The sequence below is a fragment of the Equus caballus genome, chromosome 25, assembly GCF_041296265.1.
Source record: "Equus caballus isolate H_3958 breed thoroughbred chromosome 25, TB-T2T, whole genome shotgun sequence".
Classification (NCBI taxonomy): domain Eukaryota; kingdom Metazoa; phylum Chordata; class Mammalia; order Perissodactyla; family Equidae; genus Equus; species Equus caballus.
Window position 1 is genome coordinate 7711857 of NC_091708.1, and position 23042 is coordinate 7734898.

General features: G+C 37.1%; 1 pseudogene; it reads left to right on the forward strand.

Annotated features, from left to right (window-relative positions):
• Nucleotides 1-747: 747 nt before the first annotated feature.
• On the forward strand, nt 748-16260 carry LOC138920830 (olfactory receptor 4C46-like; annotated as a pseudogene).
• The last annotated feature ends 6782 nt before the right edge of the window (nt 16261-23042 follow it).

The following is a 23042-nucleotide window of genomic DNA, read 5'->3' on the forward strand; positions in this document are numbered from 1 at the left end:
AGGTATCAAGAAAGATAGAATAAATGACAGTACTACCAACTTAGGAGTAAAAATATTTTGAGGTCTTTTGTGCCTATTGATATATATTTAAAATAGTTAGAATCGTATTACCTATTCAAGTTTGCATCCAAGTTTTTCCCCACTTAATATTACAATATAAAAATTTTGCTGTGATATCTCATAATTTTTAAAAAATCTCTATTGAAAACTACATATTATTCAAATATATTCACTATATTTTACTTATCCATTTCTCTAATGTTGGAATTTCCATGTAGTTTCTCATTTTCCACAGCTTTTAATCATTGTATTTAAAATATTTATACATAATTTTTTTCTCTTTTAAAAATATTTTCCTTTAAGGTTTATTCCTAGAAAGGTTATTGTGGAGTCAAAGAAAAAGGAGAAAGTAATTTGTATTTCTTCATAGTTATTTCTAAATCACTTTTATTAATTATATCTTATTTTTAATTTATGTCACTATACTCTTTTCTGATCTGTTGGAGAGTTCACCTCAGAATAAGAAAATGCAGCAAAGCTATGCACTTTGTTCTCATATAAGTATAAGATCTCTATTTTGGATAATTAAATAGTAATGTTCTTTTCCACTATCTTTGAAAGGAAAAGAAACATTTTTGCAGAGTACAATTTCTTATATTTATGTTTCCTCTTTTCTTTCCTTTGGGAAATTTATGTCCCCAAAGCTCCTCATTCTATTAGTAAAGTGATTTCCTATAACCAGGAATGATGGATGATGGATGTTATGGAGGTTGGGAGAAGATGATGTGAGAATGCATATGGCAGACACACAAAGGAGTGAGAGGATCTCATGGATGGATGACCTGCTGCCATTTGTAATAAAATGTTGGGGGGGATTTCCAAAGGTATTTAACAGGAACACTTTTTAAGACTTTGTGTGGACATATATAGGTTAATATACATAGCAAGTGTCCAATAAATTGACTGAGTGGACATGTAATAGGTACTTATAGTAAGTAATAGATTTTAAATGTGTTTGTGTCTGTGTGTATATATGTAGAGAACTTTATTTAGCAGACTCTTTCTTTCTGTTCTCCACACTAAGTTTCTATTTTTACAGGTTTAAAAATAAGGGTGTCCTTTGCTTGATAGATCCTTATGTATTGAACACCTACCCAAGAATTTTTTTATCCCTGTCTACTGAAGCTGGAAATTTCCTGAATGCCACTATGTTAAATTGTATTTGGAACAGAATTTTGAAGAATAAAAACTATTAATTAACAAACACTATAGTTATCTTAAAAGTAAAATGACCCAATAACATACTCTTTCCTTAAGGCAATTAATATTTTCCTACTTACCCTATAAAGTGTGTCAGAAACTATTAAACTGGAAGGCAGCTTCCTTTCAAAAGTTTGTTTCTCATAAAGTAGAGAGTAGTGATAAATAGAGTGGGAGGATGATAAGGCTGGAATTCCTAGGTTTATAGCTGGGGAAGAATGCATATTTTTACAAATGAAGATGTAGGAAGTGTGATAATTCACCCAGCATTTATTCATTACCCAATAGGTGCCAGGCATTGCAGATGTTACGACAGGCACTGTGGTAGGCACAGCAAGAAAACACACGTGAATAGCATAGTGTTTTGGTAGGTACTAGGGAGTGTGTGTCACCCATGACTTATTTGTTTCCCTGATCTGTCTACTTCTGACAAATAGTTATTGACCACATCTTTCTTTCCACAGTTAGAGCCGTGGGTTCAAATGTAAATTCTCCTGGAAGTGGGAATGACTTTTACCTTATAAAATCTATCTGAGATTTGTGATTTGTAAGCTCACAGACACAGAGGAGGGTTTGGAAGCACAGCACATCAAAATAACTAAGCAAAGTCACAAAGTTGGAGGGGGCCAGTCCCATGGCCAAGTGGTTAAAATTCCACGCATTCTACTTTGGAGGCCTGGGTTCTCAGGTTCAGATCCCAAGTGCAGAGGTATTCCATTCATTTGCCATGCTCTGGAGGCACCCCACATACATAATAGAGGAAGATCAGCACAGACGTTAGCTCAGGGCTAATCTTCCTCAAGGGGAAAAAAAATAGAGGAGAATTCACAACAGATGTTAGCTCAGGGCAAAATCTCCTCACACAAAAAACGGTCATAGAGCTGGAACCAGGAGAATCTAGATGTCAGATATATAGCATTTTCTCAGTAAACCACATGTCAAATGTTTCCCTATAGAGGTTTTATAGCTGACAGGTACTAGGTGTCTGAATAGATTGAAAGCAACATGGAGGTAATGAGGAAGAAGTGAAACAGTTACTGGGGCAAAGAGTGCCAAGGACATGCTCCATGTTTACAGTGACTACTCTATTTTTGTACTGTGAAATACAGACTACAACCCCTTCATGATTATTAGGGATTTTTTTTCATCCCTTTGTAGGTAATGTAGGTGGTAGGAAGGTGTTACTTCCTGAGTGGATCATCTCACACCTCCCAACAATATGACTGAATTTATTCTCTTAGGACTCACACAGAATCCAGACTTGCAGAAAATACTCTTCATTGTCTTTTTGTTCATTTTTCTATTTACCGTGCTGGCCCATTTGCTCATTGTCATCACCATCTCCCTCAGCATCACACTTTCAGCTCCCATGTACTTCTCTCTTACTTACTTGTCCTTTATAGATGCCTCCTATCCCTCTGTCACCACTCCAAAGATGAACACCCACCGGCTGTGCCAGAGAAGAACCATTTTCATCAGGGGCTGCCTGATTCAGCTCTTTGTAGAGCACTTTCTTGGAGGATCAGAAATCCTCCTCCTCATTGTCGTGGTCTATGATAGCTATGTGGCCATCTGCAGGCCTCTGTACCATATGACCTCGTGCAACAGGGGCTGTGCCACCTCCTGGTGGTAGTGGCCTAGATCAGGGGGTTCCTGCACCCTACTGTGCAGATTCTTTTCATGCTTGACTTGCCCTTCTGTGGTCCCAATGTCATTGACCACTTCATGTGCAATCTCTTCCCGTTGCTGAAACTTGCCTGCAGGGACTCCTACAGGCTCGGAATGGTTGTGGTAACCAACAGTGGGGCAGTGTGCTTGCTTATTTTTTCCATGCTGCTCATCTCTTTCATAGCCATCCTGACCTCCCTCAGGTCCTATGGCTCCAAAGGATGAAACAAATACCTCCCACCTTGTGGCTCCCACTTTACTGTAGCTGTACTCTTTCTGTGCCTTGGATATTCACCTGCATGTGTCCTGTGGCCACATACCCTGTGGTCAAGTTAGTGACTGTATTCTTTGCAATCCTCATTCCCGTATTAAATCCTATCATTTAGAGAATGAGAAACACGGAGGTAAAACATGACATAAGGGGAGACAAGTACCATATGATTACACTCATTTGTGGAAGGTAATCAAACACATACATAACAAGAACAGACTATTGATTACTAGAGGAGTGGGGAATGAGGGAGGGTGAAAGTGGTAAAGGGGCACACATGTATGGTGATGTATAAAAACTAGACTATTGGTGGTGAATATGATGCAGCCAATAAAGAAAATGAAATATAATAATGTACACCTGTAACTTACATAATATTATAAGCCAATATATCCCCAACAAAATAAATTAAAAAAAAAAAAAGAGAGAGGCAAAGGGAGAATTGATGATAGAAGGAAAAAGCAATGTCACAACAGCAGCAGAAGGAGAACACGTGATGTGATGCTGGGCTATGAGCCAAGAATGCAGGTGGCCTTTAAAAGGTGGAAAAGGTAAGGAAAGGAATTCTTTCCCCGAGGCTTCAGAATAATCAGCTCTGTCAATGTCTTGGTTTTAGCCCCATAAGACTCATTTCTGATTTCTGAAGAGAACTATAAGAGAATAAATTTGTATTGTTTTAAGGCAAAAAGAAAAAAATGCCCCAAGGATTTTGTTGAAGATGAGAATAACTTAGGCTGTTCACCCCAAGAAGGTGATGATGTATATAAATAGGGAGGATTACATCTGTCATGAACTGTGCAAGAACATCAACAAATTTTAAAGATCACTGACAGAAAAAGAAGTCCCAGATACTAATGTTCATTGAGTAATTAATAGTGGCCAAGCCCTCTGACAGGTGCTTTAATGTACGTTACCATGGCACCAATGCTCATGTGCATAGGTTCAGGCGATGTAGCAGAAGAACAACCATAAACACATAGTGTGATGATCCTAGAGGATGCTTCCTCCAGGCTCGCTGCTCCTTTACTGAATGTTCACATGTATGTGACTGGGATGGAGTTGGCTTTTCCATAGAATCTTCATCTCAGAACTTCTTTTCTTTTGGCTTAGCCTTTGGTAAAGCAAAAAAGAGGATAGATATTCTTTGATAGATGTACAGGGACTGCTGGGAAGTGAAAGAATCACTGAAGATTTTTTTTGACACTATGAATTTATCAAAAGCAAAAAGAGGGCCACACAAAAGGAAGAAGGGTAATTTATAATGGATCTCTGCTATTTTTCCTTGGCACAAAAATTAAGCCAGAAATTTTGAAATTAATCTTAATTTGGTCTTATTTTCTTAAATATCCTTATGACTCACCGTTGTTCTTGAATATAAAAGTTTTTTTTTTTCCCCTTACCAAGACTTGAGAAGCCATTTGAAGGAACAAGGATAAACATTCTTTTACTTAATCTGAGCAAAAAGGCATATGGCCAGGATCCAAAGCTATTGCTTTGTAGATGTGATACATATATTTACATTAAATGAGCACTTTATTATCTATCAGGCATATTCACTTCATTTAGGTGACTTATCCCTGTAGTAAATTGGTAGTCCCATTATTACTGTCCCCATTTTACAGAGTAGCAAATTGAAGTCGAGAGAGATTTACTAATTTATTTGCCTCAAGTCACACATCCAGGAGTTTCAACTACAAAATTTGAATCCAAGTCTTCTAAATCTCAGTCCTACTTTCTTTCACATAAAGCACAGTTGTCTGTGGTATGTTGTTGTATATAGGAAAGGAACTTTTCTGCAGTCTTAATGATTCACTTTATCCTTCAAGAAAGATGGTGTAAAATTTGTTGTAGCCTTATGTCAAATGTAGCAATATCTTTAAGTGGTAATGCTGCTCTATGCATGTGGGACATATCAGGTCATTTTACATTAATATATAATATTTTATAAATCAAAGCTTCTATAACTATAAGAGTCAAACTTGTGTTAGTTCTCACAAATGTCCTTTTTTTCAAATTCACTAGTCATACGGAGCTATGTAATTTGACTATACAGTGATGCCAGAGCATGGTATACCTGTTCTTTGGGGTGATTGTGTGTTCTAACTTATACCTGACTGTCTAAAGTTCATAAGATATAGAACATTTTCTCACAAAGTCTAAGCCTGGAAGATAATATAAACAGCACTTAATCTATTAAAAATGATCAAGTTTGCAATCGCTGATGAAAATTAAACATTTCAACAGAACCTAGATTAAATGACATGGTTCATTTTGACTGTCAGGAGATGAATATAAGCCAGGTGTAAGGATAGGAAAAAGTGTCATTTCTACTCTAAGACAAAAGAGATGACTTGAAGAGAAAAACTAAGGCCAATGATTTGTCTTAGGGGTGACCGTGAGTGCTCAGTGGAGGCGTGACAAGATTAACAAGACACAGACTATAAATTGTCAAGGCAAACCCAGAAGGTGTAAGAACTGAATGAGGAAATGTGAGGCAGTTATATATTCTCAGTAGGTGGAATCTTGCTGGTTTGTGAACAATTTTAAGGAATGTTAAGATGTTTCTTTGCACTCATCATCAGGACTCTCTCATGAAAGCCAACTGCTATCTGATTTTTTTCTCATACTTAAAACAACACATGAGGAAATGAGTATATTTAATCCAAAAATAATAAGAAAAATTAAATTTAGATCTATTGTATAGGGATACTTTGGTTTTTATGACATTTTCATTCAATGAAAATATTAGGCATTAAGGGAGGGCAGTGAGCTAATGCTTGTTGAAGGCCAACTATGAGGTACACATTTTGATAGATTCTCTACATGCTTTAACTCTCTTAGTGTAGCAACAAGTTTTATTAGAAAGTAAAAGGCTTTACTTTCTTTATTAGAAAGGACTTTTCTCCATTTTATACAAGAAGAAAATGAGAGTTAATGAGGTTAAGCAACAATATCAAATCTTTTAGACTCTGCCTTGTCTACTCTTCTCACTTCGCAGTACTCCTTGCTAGCATGATGTGAAAATATCAAAACACAGAACCAATCCTTGACCACATTGTGCAGACTGCCCTTGAGGCATTATTTGCTCATTTTGGGGGCCACTTTCTTCCTTCATCCATACCTTGACCTCTGTTTCCTAGGTTACTTGCACTCTCTTGATTCTTCTTATGCCGGAGAAAAGCCATCTGATGATCTCATTTCCAAAGATATATTCCCTTTTATGTGCATCATGAAAAGTGTGATCCAATGAGCTAAAGAAATGAAATTCAAATGGGTGAATTTCAAAGAAAGCGACACATGAGTGAGAGAGATGTTTGGGGAAAGAATAAACAGCTCAGTCACTCAGGAGAGTGATACTCTGTTTGGGCAGGAGTGTAGCACCCTAAAGAGCTAAATGTTGTTTCTATAGGGCTTTTCCCATTGTTTTCCCATAGTGTTAATATTTATTACTTGAAAACTGGCTCCACAGTCATTTAAGTTCAGGAAATTTTCACTGATTTCTTTTATCCAAAAAATATTCTTCAATAACTACAATGTACTAGAGAGTTCTGGGGACTGGGAATACAATGTTGAATACTACAGACTAGTGTTGCATTTGTATGAAACTTAAATTCCAGTGGGGAATATGTGGATAATAAGGTGACAAATGAAAAATGTAATTGTGTTACTAATAAGAATGATAAACACGTTTTATCAAGGGGGTGATGCAGAAGAGAAGAATTGTGTAGTTGTTTGAAGTACAGCTAGAATTTTAGTTAGGCCCAAGTTTATATAACTTCATTGTGTACCCTCCTTTCTTTTTATGAGTAAATTACTCTAACACATGCATTTGCAATGGGGATGCTATCTCTCCCTGGTAGGTAAAAACAGTTTCTTGAGAGATGAAAATATCACACTTTTTAATATATAAATCACAGAAATACATTAAGTACATAAATAATATATCTATGATGTTAAAATTTTAGGGTGGGTGATTACAGGAATGAAGTGTCTAAAACAGAGGCTTAAGGGGGCAATAATGACAAGAAAAGATTGAGGAGAACTGCCTAGCCCATGGTTAGATAAGAACATGGAGTGATGTCAGCACGTTGGTAAAGACAATCCAAGCACAGATCTTGGACCTGTGAGGATCATATCTGGGAAAATCGAGAGGCTGTTTTCTTCTCAGGAGACTTCCCAGGTATATGGTCAAATACGTTAATGAAACAGTTATAATCTCCAAAGTACATTGCATATGTAGGATATTGATAATTTTACTATTAAAGGTGGAAAAAGAAATGAAGACTATAACCCCAACCGTTTCTGAATTGAAAACTAGTCATTTGAGAAAACTAATTGTTAAGGAATGAGAAAAAATTTTGTCCTTATTTTTTCTGGCTGAAGTGCACTTTTTAATACTTAGTAATAGCAACTGTCCTGCAGTTAGATGTGACACAATTTTAATAATAGTCTCAAAAGATGAAAGAGCTTGGGGCTGTCCCCGTGGCTGAGTGGTTAAGTTTGCTCGCTCCGCTTCCACGGCCGAGGGTTTCACTGGTTCGGATCCTGGTCACGGACATGGCGCTGCTCATCAGGCCGTGTGGAGGTGGTATCCCACATGCCATAACTAGAAGGACCCACAACTAAAAATGTACAACTATGTACTGGGGGGATTTGGTGAGACAAAAGAAGGGAAAAAAAAGAACATTGGCAACAGTTGTTAGTTCAGGTGCCAATCTTCAGGAAAAAAAAAAAAGATGAAAGGATCTCAGATTAGTTGATAGAAAAATTTGGACCTGCTACTTGTTAGGTGGCCAAGAATACATCCTATTGACTTTTCTTCATTTATATTATCAGGACAGTTGGGTCATTGTGTGGCCATTCTGTTATTGAAGGAGAGAGATTAGCTGTGGAGCAAATAATTGAATGGCATATACCATGATCTGGTTTTGTGTTTGTGGTGCAACACCTTGTCCAGGCTCCAGTGATGTTCTGTGCCTTGTAAAAGTGGATCATTGCAGGGGTAGATGGGAATTCACTGGTATGGTGATTAGCTCCTCAGTCAATAGAGACCAGCCTTAAAAAGATGCAGTTGGAATGATGCAAGTGATCAAAATGATGCACACTGAAATTCTGTGTCATTTGAAAATGGCACTCTGTCCTCTTTTGGCTCAGGTCTATTACCCAAAGGGGAATGCCTTATTATTTTTCTTCTAAAATGTGGATTGGAAAATGTTTACAAATTAAGCTCCAAGTGCAGCCAAATGGCAGAAACATTTCTGTAAATGATTTTGTGAACAGCTTAGTGGCTGTCTTTTTTAGCAACCTTTCTTATTTTGATGACATTTAAATTCCTTTGCCAACCACAAGTGTTGTTTTCTATTTAAGTCCTTGAATACTTAGAGAATGTGTTTTAAATCTTTCTGTAAAATCAATAGAAACTCTAGTCCTATTAAAATTACTTCCCAGTGACTGGTTGGATGATTTATTTCCAGTGCATGTCTTCTTGCATCCACACTTGGATTTGCTACATTGAAACTCTAATGTGTCATGATTTCCTGCTCTTTTGAAGATAAAAGTCTGTGTGAGTACATCCTGGATGGGGCCAGAGCTTTTGGTGACCCTGCTGATCCCAGAAACTGTACTTACACAATATCCACCTTCTACTTCCTGGGACCATCAGGTAACCGGCTTTTGGAGGTCACGGAGAAATCATCAGACTAAGTTTTGCAGGTGATTTTAAAAACTTGAGCATTAAACATGTTCTTTTAATTTAAACTACTATTTTGAAATCATTGAAATAACTGAATCACCTACATGTGAATAATTATATTATACCTAAAATATGTCAGTAGTTCACCTATTTTATCTATATACACAAATTATGCTCTCAGAATGGAGAGCTTTGAGCTAACAACAATTTTTAGCTTCTTTTCCTTTAATTTATTTTGATAAATTATCAAAATGTAGGTGTCTACCTTTTGGCCTCTCTCCAGATCATGAGATTTGCAAATAAAACAATGTGTTTATGTTTCAGAGATGTTCCCTTAGGACGGGGAGGAATGGGACTCACTGGCATGTCTAGGACAGTTTCAGGGAGATTTCTATTTCCCTTTTTTCATGCAACATTTTTGTGTGTGTGTTTATTATACAGATGCATTGCATCTATATGTTTCTGCTTTCCTCTTGTACTAGTTTCCTTTAACCTTTATTTTTCTACTAATCACTTTTGAGAAAAAAAGTATGTAGTATTTTCTCTCTGTTTTGATTAGTTAATGATACTTCATGTTTCCCCAGACAAAAGCACAAACATTATTTGTGCGTGGCTCTGCCCACAAGGATGGTTTTGGTGCTGGTGCTGAGGGTGATGCTGATGATTTGCTCAGGGAAGGGGAGGTGAAATCAAGAAAGGTTGCTCAGGGATTAAGCCCCCTCTCTCCAGAAGCATTCCAAGAAAACAATGATTTTTTTTTATCTACAATGATATAGTAATTTTGACCCTATAAAAGTGCTACTACAGATAATTCCGTATCCACATATTTCTCAAGGAAAGGCAAGTGAATTAGGAAGGCTACAAACATAAAAAGTCCTTTAAGTGCCTTTAATTAGAGATGTACACTACTGATGATGTGTGTGCCCAGGACACAGATCTTCTGAAGAGCACAGGGCCACTGATTGTTCATTAAAAACACTGACCCAGAGGAGCTCACTGGACACACTATCACGTCTTGTTATCCAGGATTTTATTGAGGAAATTATTTTGATCCATAAGAAATTCAGACACAAGAAACAGCTATCAGCTGTAAAGTCAGCTTCTTGGATTCAAATTCAGGTTCTATCACTTACTAACTGTATAGCCTTCAGATAATTAAATATTCTGCTTTTTCTCAGCCATAAAAGTTGTGCAAACATAGCCAGATGTGAAGATTAAATGAGAAAACATGTATAAAGTACTAATAAAGTTTCTGGTAGAGAGCATATACTAAATTATTTATTATTATTATTAGTGAGATATGGAAATCAATGCATAGGCCATATAGATATTACATTGCATGTAATTTAGCTTCATCGGATACTGATCATATCTTTATTGCTTATGTTGTCAATGAAACTATCGATGGAAATGAAACTGTTCAGGATTTTGAGAGACTAACGTTACAGAATCTATCAAAGTTAAACATAGACATGTCTTTTGACGTGATGGTGACATAAATTTCTCCAACAGAAATATTCAAACCAGTAAGTAAAGAGTCCGTAAGTGATGTTCATTGAAGCATTGTGCGAAAGGTAGAATATTAGAAATAATATAAATTTCAAGCAAAAATGGGCTGATTAAAGGAATTATGGTGTAACCATAAAATGGAGTAACATATAGAAATTAAAATGAAGGAAAATTCATAGATAACTGACACAATGCACATACAAACCAAGTTAAAATTCTAGTATATTATTGTACTTTTATATACTTTTATCTAGAGTAAAACAAATACAAGACTGTGCATACACAGCATACCTACCTACAGGTGCACATATGAAAACCATGCACTAACTTGTTATTGGAGGTCAAGTGAGTACTTGTTGTTGGGAGTGATCCTGTGACTTTAAACTTTCTATCACTCTATCTGCCTATACAGAATATTTTCCAAGGGCCATGTTTAACTTTTATAATTTATAAAAATAAATTATTTTTGTTTAAACTATTCTGTATTTGGTAAGAACTGCGGACTATTTTAGAAAATGGTTTTGGGAAACATTTCTTTTAATGTCAATGCAAAAACTTACATCCCGCCTAGTGTTGAGGAGTCCTTGAGCTGATTTCCTGCCACCCAACTGAGGATTTAATAGAAGCAAATGCAAACCCACATGTGTTGAAAATAAAAAGGCAGGTAATCTATTTTAAAATGATTTGTGGTCAGTATCATTCGCTTCATCCTGGGAAAGAAATGGGGATGCTCATCTAAGCCCTTTATGTTGTAAAATCCTTTAATCTTTACGACAAACCTTTGGGATGGGTAACATTGCTTTCCTCTTTTATAGAGGATGAAACTGAGGCACAGAAAGTTTGTCTGGCACGTTATAGGAACTCAGAAGGAACAATTAACTGTACATAGAAAATGAGGAATTTTATGTGTGTTTCTTTAATCTTGTAGCTCTTACAACTCAATTCCCAATTGAACTCCAGTCCACCTAATCACATATGTTCAAGGAACTTGTGCCTTGTGCTAGTCAGGGTAAATAAGTTTTATGAGGCACACAACCAAACCAAGCATTATAATGTTTACTAAACATTTAAACTATAATTTAAGTTAATATTTCTATCACATTTTAATGTTTATAAGTTTAAAAATTAAAATTTAAATTATAATGCTAGGAACTTAATATGTTTAATACAACAACTCTGCAAAAAGCACCTAAGATTTAGAGAGAATATATAACTTCTGGTTAATTACACCCCTGAAAGGTCCATAATAAAATCCGGTTTTGTAATGTCAAAGTCCATATATTTCACTCTGTAAACTATGTTTTTCTTTTCTTTCTTTAGGTCTTGCTCACGCTGATGTCATTCTTGTTCACTTTCTAAATTACAAGTTTATAAATTTAGAATTTTCTAAATTCTCATGTCAAGGACTAAGTCATTTCATCATCTTTGAAATCTATAGATCATACTATACTGATAGTTTCCCTCCAGAACTTATACCAACATGCACTGTTTCATGAGTGCTCATTCTTTCTCCCTCTTTATAGACAGGGTATTTCCTTGTATCCCTCAGACTAAGGGATACGCTATTACATGAGAAATATGTACTATCTAGGTAATAATTAGATAATTGAAGAAATGTAATTTCTCACTTCTTTATATGAACAATCTCTTGAGTGATGGTATTTCACAGGAATACTGGAAAGAAAAAGATACTATTACAAAAAGTATCTGATGGGAGTGATTCATACTGAACTGGAAGTCCAAGGTGTGGTTCAGCTCTTGGGTTTGGCTAAAGCATGTCTAGGAGTAGAAATGATAAAGATGAAGGATCGTAAATGGGATATTTGATCCTGAATGCCAAAGGAATAGCAGCCAGGCTCTGACAACAAAGTTCTCTCATTTCTGGAGGCGGAGACTGGCACCAGCATTGCTTGGTCCCCATGGTTCAATGCAGTTTTCTTTGGTTGAATTCAATATCATGGATTTAATTAAATTTAATTCAATGACAAGAGTGTACATAGCACACCATTAGAAATTTGGTGGAAAGAGAATAAATTAGCTATCCTTAAGCATCCACCTAAGGAGATAAAACCAACATAAAATTTTTAAAAAATTATAAGATGATTGAATTATTGCTGATATGCAACCTATTAAAATGTAGGGAACAAATATTCAGGATGGCAGTGGTGAAGGGAGCACTGGGGAGGAAGAGAGGTATGAAGGAGAAGTGGTAATGGATGTGTTGATATCAGACTACATAGACAGAGGTAGCAAAAAATCAGAAGCTTATAGGAATGGAAAATAAGCATGACGGATATTTGAATAGTACTCCCCAAACATTCTCCTGCCTGTTACTTCCCTTGATCCTCATGGAAGTGTTGTGAGGCAGGACATACAATTCTTAAAGGGGTTGTAGAACATGGTGGTTAAATATATGAACCACGGTGCCATTAACTCAATCACATACACACCAAAAGGCTTTGAGCAACTTGCACAAGGTCTCTAAACCTTATCCAATGCTTCAGAAAATCAGGATAATACTCGTTCCCCTCTCATATGGCTTTTGTTAGAATTATAAGAGAAAATCCTGCAGCTCTTAACATAGTACCCTCAAATAATAACTACTTGAAACATGTTGACTTTAATTTCTATTGTATTCTTTTATTTTTGCAGGATTTGAAGGTTATATAGTCAGTCAGTGGCCTGACTGAGATGGAGAACTAAAATTGCTCATTCTAAACCTATGGCCTTTCCCACTGTACTAAAGAGATTGAGATGTGTGTTCTGGCAGCAAGAGGTAGATTTGTCTGCAGTGGGAAGGAGATATAAAATTATGAAGTTTATTACATGGGGGACGGTCTCGAATATCAGATTGAGAAGTTGAGAAGTGTAGTAGTAGTCAAAAGAAATTTGTGAGGAATTCACAGATTTTAAGACAGAAGGGGATTATTATCCTTTCTAGTGCATTTGGTTTTGGAATATTTTAAGTCATGAGATGGTTCAAAGGAAATCTTACTTGGAAGTGTAAGCATTTAATCTAGATAAGAGCCATGTTGCTGTGTTTGAAAGGGAGAGAGTCCCTGATATGGCTTATTTGAAGCCCTAGCATTTTTCTCATTTATTACAACTGTCTCATTCTCCAGATGAGGAAACTGAGACCCAGAGTAGTGAGCAATGTAACAGCATATCCTGGCAGTTAGAGGGAAACCTGGAATAAAACCTAGTTACTTTGATATCTAAGAATGTGTTCCTTCTCCTTCATTAATGCTGTTAAAGAACTTTCGAAGTTCTTGGGCTGGAGATGGGAGAGAGGGTTAATCCATATGGTAGATTTGCAAAGAGTGTCAGGAAGCTGTAGACTTCACTTAGTAAGAAGGATAATTCTAAGAATGCGTCTTTGAATATTTAGGTGAGTCTTAGAGAATGCATAGTTTACATCCCCATTTGAAGTGGTAGTCTCTAATATATTCTCACCAAGGGACAGACAGCCTCTGCTTAAGTACCCTATGCTCCTGAAACAGTTCTTTTACCATATCATTTGGTGGCAGCAACAATTGTGTTTAGCTAGTGAACCCATTGTTCACATCTTCAGTGGTATAGTGTAATGGGTAAGAACTCATGTTATGAAATGAGATTACCTGGATTCCTAATCCTCAATTATTTTAGATGAGATGTTTAATGTCTCCAAGTCTCAGTTTCCTCATCCTCAAGATAGCATTTGTGATAGTACATATCTCATGTGATACAAAAAATAAATGCAATCATGCATGCAACATACCTAGCACTTTGATGGTACACGGTGTAAATTAACTGAGTTGTTTTATTGATATTTTGATTATTCTTTAGAATTCTTTATTTCATCTGTGAGCACCCCTTCACAAGGAAAAATGGAATAAATTATTGACTCTGATTCAGACTCATGTGCAGAGACTGTCAGATAAGTTGGATCTGGGTCTTCCTGGAGCAAAGAGACTTAAGGTTTTATTTACTTTAATCAGCATATATGAAAAATGATAGAACCTTGGAAGCTTAGTTAATGGTTGTAACTTCTAGTTTCAGATTGGATTTATATATGTGTATATATAACTGGAACATCCTCTTTATCGTGGAATTGTTCTTGAATTTTATTGTAGAGTTGTTTAGCGTAACAACCACAGAAAGTATAAATCTATCTCAAGGGATTGTTATAAAAACGAAATTGTCACGAGTCACAGTGGCTCTTTCACATTGAACACTAGATATTGTCAACAGAGAAGTAGTATAGTTTGTTATTGGTATTGAATCTGAATCAGAAAAAGCTGGATTTGAATTTGGCTTCAATGTTTACTAGTCGTGAGAACTTAGTGTCAGCTTGTTCATTCCTTTAAGTCTCAGGATCTTATCTCTAAAATAAAGAAAATGTCTCATAAGATAATCCACTGGCTGAGACAGTAGGGAGTTACTGAATATTAGCAATATGTAACAATAATAATAATCCAGCTTAAGAAGGAAGAGGAATAGATGGAAAGAGTACAGTTGTTAGTAAATGGAGAGTCCTTGGGACATGACCTGTCTTACAGGTTCTTCAACTAGCCAGTGCTCAACAAGTATGTGGAATAAATTAATGAGAATTTACTCAAAATGCTCCAGGTTCTTGGGTGTGCCCAGTGATAAGTGGAGGTAGTCTTCCTAGTCTGAGGTTTCCAGAAAGCAGAAGGTAAGAGAAGGGCTTGCATGTAGATACTTTATTTTGGAAAACATACAGGAGGCAGTAAATGGGGAGAGTGTAACAGGGGAGGGAAGAAAGTTAATCCAAGATTGTGTTAAGCTGGTCATCATTTATCCACTGGCTTCTATCTACTAATGATCCAAGGTTTCCTTAAGGTGGGTTAATTCCTTCATCTTTCCAGGTGTACGTACACATCAGAATAATGAAGCAGGGTCTTCTAAGTGTCTAAGGCAGCAAGTATCAAGAGAGAAAGCAAGAGACATACTGGTGCGAAGAGGTGTTTTCAGGGGAGCAGTAGGATCAAGTTGTTTAGGCTATAATTGTTAGCAGCTGGTTGCTGTATCAATGGCTGGAGAAAAAGGTAGGTTAAATGGGTGTGATAGGGGCCGCCCTGCTGGCATAGTGGTTAAGTTCATGTGCTCCACTTTGGTGGCCTGAGGTTTACAGGTTCAGATCCTGGGCACAGACCTAGCACTGCTGGTCAAGCCACCCTGTGGCGATATCCCACATAACAGAGGAAGATCAGCACAGATGTTAGCTCCGCAACAATCTTACTCAAACAAAAAGAGGATATTGGCTCAGGGCCAATCTTACTCACACAAACAAAAAAGAGGTGTGGCAAAGAGTGCAAAAATGTGCAATACACTCAGTGACTACTAATTAAAGATATGATACTTTTGTAGATTTTCAAGCTCAGAACAATGTTCTTGTATAAGCCCACAATAAATGGAGACTCCTAATAATGTGACAGAATTCATTCTTTTGCACATTACAAAGAATCCAGAGCAGCAGAATATACTCTGTTGTGCTTCTCATCATGTGCGTGTCCACAGTTTTGGAAAACCTATACATTCTGGCCACCATGGTCACAAGTCAGAGTCTGAGATCACCTATGAGTTTTTCCTTACTTCCTTGTCCCTCATGGATGCCACCTCCTCTTCTGTCATTGCCCCCAAAATGATTGTAGACTCCTTCTCTGAGGGCACTACCATCTCCCTCAAAGGCTGCATGGCCCAGCTCTTTGCAGAGCATTTCTTTGGTGGTGTGGGGATCACCCTTCTCATTGTGATGGCCTGTGACCACTATGTGGCCATCTGTAGGCCCCTGCACTACATGACCATCATTAGCTCTCGGGTCTGCTGTCTGCTCCTGGGTGGGGCCTTGGTAGGATGATCCATGCACAGAGAGATACAGCTTTTCTTCATGTACCAAATAAATTCTGTGGCCTCAATATCATTGATCACTTTATGTGGGATTTGTTTCCATTATTGAAATGGGCCTGCATAAACACCCACATCCTATGCCTCTTAGTCATCCTCAACAGTGGGGTGATGTGTGTGACCATCTTCCTTGTCCTCATCACATCCTATGTGGTCGTCCTCTGCCCCCTGGATTCTTGCAGTTCTAAATGGTGGCATAAAGTTCTCTCCACCTGTGGCTCCCACCTTACAGTGGTTGCCTTGTTCTTTGTGTTGTGCATTGTCATGTACATGAGGCCTGTGGCCCCTTAGCCCATAGAAAAGACAACGGCTGAGTCCATTTCCATCATCATGCCCGAGTTAAATCCTTTGATCTATACCTTGAGGAACACAGAGATGAAAAATTTCATGAGAAAATGGATAAAACTAGGGACCCTGGGCAGTCACTAGCTTATATGCTGAGGACAAAGCTTTCCAACAAGGGCAATGAGGTCTTACTCTCCACATTCATTCAACCCATTGGGCACACAGCTGCCAGGGGCATGTTTTAAGCATGCAAATCAGGTTAAGATACAACAGTCAGGTGGCTGCCCACCTCTCCAGTGCATTTTGTACTCCATCTTTTTCTCACAAGGCTCTAGCCACTCTCTCTCTCTTTAAACTGTCTTTTGAATAATTCAAGACTTTCCCAGCTTTTATTCTTTCTCTGATCACTGCTGGAATTCTCTTTCCCAGAGATTTTGCTTGGCTGACTCCACTTCAATTTTTCCATTTTCAGATGAACTCCCACCTCCTTAGACAAGTCCTTCCTCTTGACTCTTTCTAATCATCCCCTCAGTTATTCTCTAGCTCTTCAACCAGTTATATCCGTAATATCAATGATCACAAAATGTACTTTAATAAATTATTTCTTGACTTTTATTTTGTCTGTTTTCCCTACAAGATTGTAATTCCTGTAAGGGAAAAGATTGTGTTTATTCACTCATGCTGTTGGTAGAACACTGCCAGTGACCTAGTAGGCACTTATAAATATTGTTGAATGAATATAAGTTTAAAAGAGACTTTTTTTATACTTGCAATTTCATAGGTTGGGTAAGAAGGTAAGGGAGAATAAATAGATAGAAACAATTTAGGAGGTAAAATTTTCCCAGTTTGTCTGCTGTCAAAATTCTACTTGGAAGCAAGTACAATCTCAGATAAGTAATTTGCTATTTAACATGGAGGCTGCCATTTTACCAAAATTCTCCACCATCTTTTTTATCCTTTTGTGAAGCGGAATAAGAATTTATCATGCTGGAGTCAAGATACTTTAGAAGCTGATGTCTATATCTTGACATTATATATTCTTTATAAAAAAAGTGCAACTCTATAGATATATATTTTTTTAACTGTGGGAGAATGGTTCTCGCTGTTACATTATGGATATGGATTTCTAAATCCAAAGGATATTTACTTCCTCCCAGATCCATGATTCTTGCTGTTACATTATAGATTTTGGTTTCTGAATCCAAAGGATATTTATTTTCTCCCTGATCCTTTTGTTGCTGTCACTAGAGAGACACTAATGCCTTTTTAAACTGCCTCCCTTGACTAGGTATATGGGAAGCCTAAGGTCATAGCATGATTCAGCATTCTGTTATGGTTTTCTTGTTTTTAAAAATATGATATATATTATGGCAATAGTTAAAATATTAGTTACAGTATTTCAAACAAACTATTTAAATCAATATTTTTATTTATTTATTTACTTACAGGGAAAGATTCACCCTGACATAACATCTGTTGCCAGTATTCCTCTTTTTGTTTTCATCTCCAGAGTCCCCGTGTATGGTTGCATATCCTAGTTGTAAATTGTTCTAGTTCTTCTATGTGGGCCACCACCACAGCAGGGCAGCTGACAGATGGGTAGTGTGGTTCAATAACTGGGAAACAAACCTGGGCTGCTGAAGTGGTGAGCACTGAATGTTAACCACGAGGCCATCAGGGCTGGCTCCAATATCTTTACTTTTAAATGAAAACTGTATATGTGCAATATAAATCTAGCATTAATTACCACCAGCTGTTTTCATTAAGTATGAGGATCATTTACTCATTGAAAAATATTTGCTGAGTTTTACAAAGTGTCAGATACTCTTCTAGGATCTGGGTATACAGTGATGACTAAGAAAATAAGTTTCCCTTTGTCCTGAAGCTTACATTCTAATGCAGAAGATAAACAATATATACAAATGAAAATAAAGTCATAGAGGATAACTGATTCTCAGAAAATTGTAATAGAGGGGTGCATGTGTGACAAGGTAACTCTAGTTAGGTGACGTGGAGGCTTTTCTGAGAAGTGATTTCTGAATGATGAGATAGAATGATCCTTAAGCATATCAATAGAAAGAAGATCTAAGGCAAAAGAGAAAAGCTTGTGCAGAAACACTAAGGTAGGATGTAGTCTCAAGTGAAGAAGGTCAGGGTAATCAGTGCACAGTGGACTGGGGCAATGCGGTCCAAGTAGAGATGTGGAAGATAGGCAGGGTGTTGATCAGGGAACGCTACATTTTTAAACACTCAAGTTCCAAAAGAACATGTAAATCAAAATGCCTCTATTAATATAACAATTAGAAATCAAATCCTTCATGAGCTTTTAGATGACAATTTGGCATCAAAATCCCTGACAACTTCCATTTAACTTTTGCTATGTTGATATTAGTAGGACACAATGTTTACTGCATGCTTACAGTAATTTACAATTAAATTCCTGAATTCATGCAATTCTTCGCCCTCCCTCATGTCAAAGAAGAAGAAAACGTCTATGACAGTGTAATAACATTGATCTCTGTAAGAAGTTTCTAATGATTATTTTGTATTTTAATTATAGAGTTAAAGAACTAGAAGGATCATAATGAGATCCCTAAACTTAAATATTTGTAATATTTTGGGTAACTTTCCTAGTGTCAAAGTAGGTCCAGAACCTACATCTTCTATTGCATAAGGAAGAGCTATTCTGACCATCCATGGTGAAATTATAACCTGTCAGCTAGATTCCACAAATTTCTCCTGTGTCAAGAACCTCAGTTCTAATAGGGCAGTGTCAAGCAAATGGCTTTCACAGGTTGGTGCATTATTTCTTTTGTACTCTTGTACTAAGTTGATTCCTAGAATGGTGTTTACGTGCTGATTTTGGGAGACACTGAACAAGTTCAAGACATGAGCTATAAATGGCCCTGTGCTGACCCTTGGCTTGGGCCAGGGGTGTAGGCCGTTCTCAGCTCACATTTATGCATGGTCTGACTGCAGTGCAAAATCTATAGCACTGACGATGGTGGAGGTGGTGGCAGGCATTCTATATTCTGTCTTCCCTCCTGCTAACACCCAAAGAAGTCACTAGAGCCCTTCCACAGGCTCTGTGCCAGGTGTCAGACAGTTCCTCAGAGGTGAATATACTTATTTCCTTCAAGGTCTTTTAAAACCTTTGCTCCTCAATCCCAACTGGCCTTTCTGATTAATGCTGTCTCTTGCCTCCCCTGGATGTGGTAGCATTGTACTCTCCAGTCTTAAACCACGTGTAATGAGGGGCCTAACTTGCATGAACAGGACCACTTTTCTTTGTCTGGGCTCAGGTCTTTCATCTCTTCTCCCAGCTGGTGGTGGTGTGTGGAAGGCAGGGCTGTGGGACATCACATTCCTGAAATGCCTTTATTATGGCCTAAAGAGCTCATGGGTAGACATGATTGGAAGGTATCTAGTTTTAAACTTATAGTACAAAATTCCAATCAATTTAACGTGACTGGGAAATGAATTATTGTCCACATCTTCTTGCAAACTCTGCTCATCAGATTTGTATTTGCACTCATTATCAAGGAAACGTTGAGAGAGATCGGAAGACAGTATTCACAGACAGTCTGATAAATGATGCAGCATCATTAGTTATGATGTAAAACAACATTAAATAGATGGTATCAAAGAACATTACAGGCATTTTTCCAACATAGAAATGTTCTGAATTGAACAAGAAGAGATGGATTCTGGACCTGGACAGGAAGAGAGATGCTTGGACACCGGGAAGAATCTTTCTGTGCTCTGACTGGACAATAAACAAATATGTAAGTACCTGCTCTCTACCTGTGATCCTAAACCTCCACTAATAAAGCACTATATCTTACACTGAGTCATGAATTTTGTAATATACTCTTTAGTCACATTGTTTATAATTATTAATTCTTTTTACATCAAACTATTTGTATAATTAGAGATTCTGTAAAAAATATTTGGGTGGTTCTGCACACCCTAGGGAGAGGAATTGCTTTTAGAGATATCAATTTTGTGATGAATTAATAACACCTTCCCCCAATGACAAAGCATATTTTCATGGAAATTGATAAACTAGTTCTAAAGTTTATATGGATGTGTGCCTGAGTTTCAATAGAGTTGGTAATATAAACAAATTGAGAAGAACAGAGATAGGTGATTGTATCTACTAGATGTCAAAACATAACATAAAGCTCTGGTTTGTAAATATTTTGTTATATGCCCAGGAATAAAGAATCCTAAAGAATGGAAGAAATGGCCTAGAAATAGAAGCATCTATCTTTAGAGATATAGTATAAATTTTATAATTTGATAAATGATGAAGGTGAAATTTTAAATCTGTGGAGAAGAATGGATTATTGGATAAATTCCAGAAGGACAAATTGCTATTTATCTCCCTCATGCTCATTCCCCCATTTCACACATTTCTTTGTCCCTGTCTCTGTCTCTGTCCTTCTCTCTCTTTTCTGATTTGTAAACTTTTTTGAATTCACCCAACTTTTGCACCAATAACGTGCTTGTTGTATTATCTGTTGCATTCCATCTTCACACTAATATTTTAGTGTTATCCCTCTCATGTCCTCTAATGGAAGCAAATAATAAAGGATTAAGCAAAGCAGGGCATGGAATAAAGTACAAGATGGTAAGTGTGGTCCAACGTAGGAACGAGGGTTCCAGGACTCATTCCTGGAGTCCTGCTGTTGAGTCATACTTTAATAATAGGATCCCCTCCAGGAATGTGATCCATGTCAGATGGTGTTTCTGGGTCAGGAAACCATCTAAAATTTCAATAGAAAACTGAAAATAACCCTCCACTGCCCCCCAAAAGAAAATAACACTTATCCTTTAATACCATAGGCAATTGAAGTGAAGGTGCTTTGGGCCTTTACTTTCTGATGAGTCCCTTCACTTCTGCTTCTTTCTGTGAGGGGTGATAGACATAAAAACAGGTTGGATGCAAGAGTTTATAGACCAACAGATTCCTTGGTATGGATCCTCTCTGAAGGGACCTTATGAGCTTACATTCAAGTTTTCACTCATGCTTCCATCCCATTGCCACATTCCATCACAGAGATCTGACATTCCTTCTTTTCAAAAAAAGAAAAAGTAAACAATCCTTTATAATGAGAAATTGTGCTTTTGGTTTTAAAGTCATGGCATATCAAGATCAGGTACTGATAGGAAAAAAGAACGTTTTAGATTAATCTGTACATCTTTGTACACTTATAAATAAAATTTGTTATTCATTAACAAGCACTTATTGCTGATCTAGTCCCCCAAAATTCCATGTCCTTATGGATTGATGCTGTGCCTGATTCCAGCACTAGGCTCTTGCATTTAAGGCATTTACCCAAAACCTGCCCAGAGACACTACATTCCATCTGAGTACCCACAGTGTTCTTCTCCTGAATATGAAGGAAAATGAAAGCATCTTCAAATAGAAACCCAGGAGCAGTTAAAAAGGAGAAAAACTTAGAAAAACCTCTAATTGGTTGGGGACAAACACTTGAGTAAGTCAAACCACAGATAACTGTGTCTTGGAAAGTCATACTGATGGGAAATTTCCAAATCCTGAGGGGGAACTGAGAGGCAATTCTACAGGCTCATGACCTCTCAGAGAAACCTCTTTAAATTCCAGTTGGAAATCAAGGAGGAAACTCTTGCTTCTTTATTTTTTTCTCCATGAGACTGTGTTGGAGACAGTACTTGAGAAGGAGTGGGCAACGTTCTCTACCTCATCTGCCAGAGATGCTCTTCCTCTCTCCTTTAGATGTAGAAATAAGAGTTGGAAACGTATGTCACGCTTTGGCCAGCCACTGAATGCACTCTTCTCCCTTAAGAATAGAAGATTGCTGTCACCAGAATTTTCAAGGAACCAACACATGGTGAGATTTGTAATTCACATTTCTGCATTTGCAGAGAGGATTTTAAATTGTGATATTGTATGCAAAATTATGGGTGTTGTGGTGTGGGCTCTCAAGTTTAATACAACGCATGTGTCTATCACTTAACTGTGAATACCTGAGCTAGTACATATCATTTCTGGCCTCATAATCTTCATTTTTAATGGGAATTATAATATTATCAAGTTCAAAGGATTTCGAAACTTAAATCAATACATGTAGAGTCAATAGGACAGAACTTGACACATAATATGTGCTCAATGAATAACAGCTATTAGAATGTAAACTTTTTTTGGAGGAGTTAGGAGTCCCTATTATTTCAAGTCTAATTAAATTAGACCTATCTTCAGTTTTTCATCTCGGAGTTAAATCTAAATAACTATGAAATGCAATGGGTGCACATTTTTGTCTTTGCTCTCCAATAGCATTTCATTTATTCTTTCTATATATGTTCTAACTTATCATTCATCCTCTAATGCTGTACCCTTCCTGATGTTTTATATTAAAAAATGGGATTTTTTGAGGCTGTATACAGAATACTGAGGTAGGAGCATGG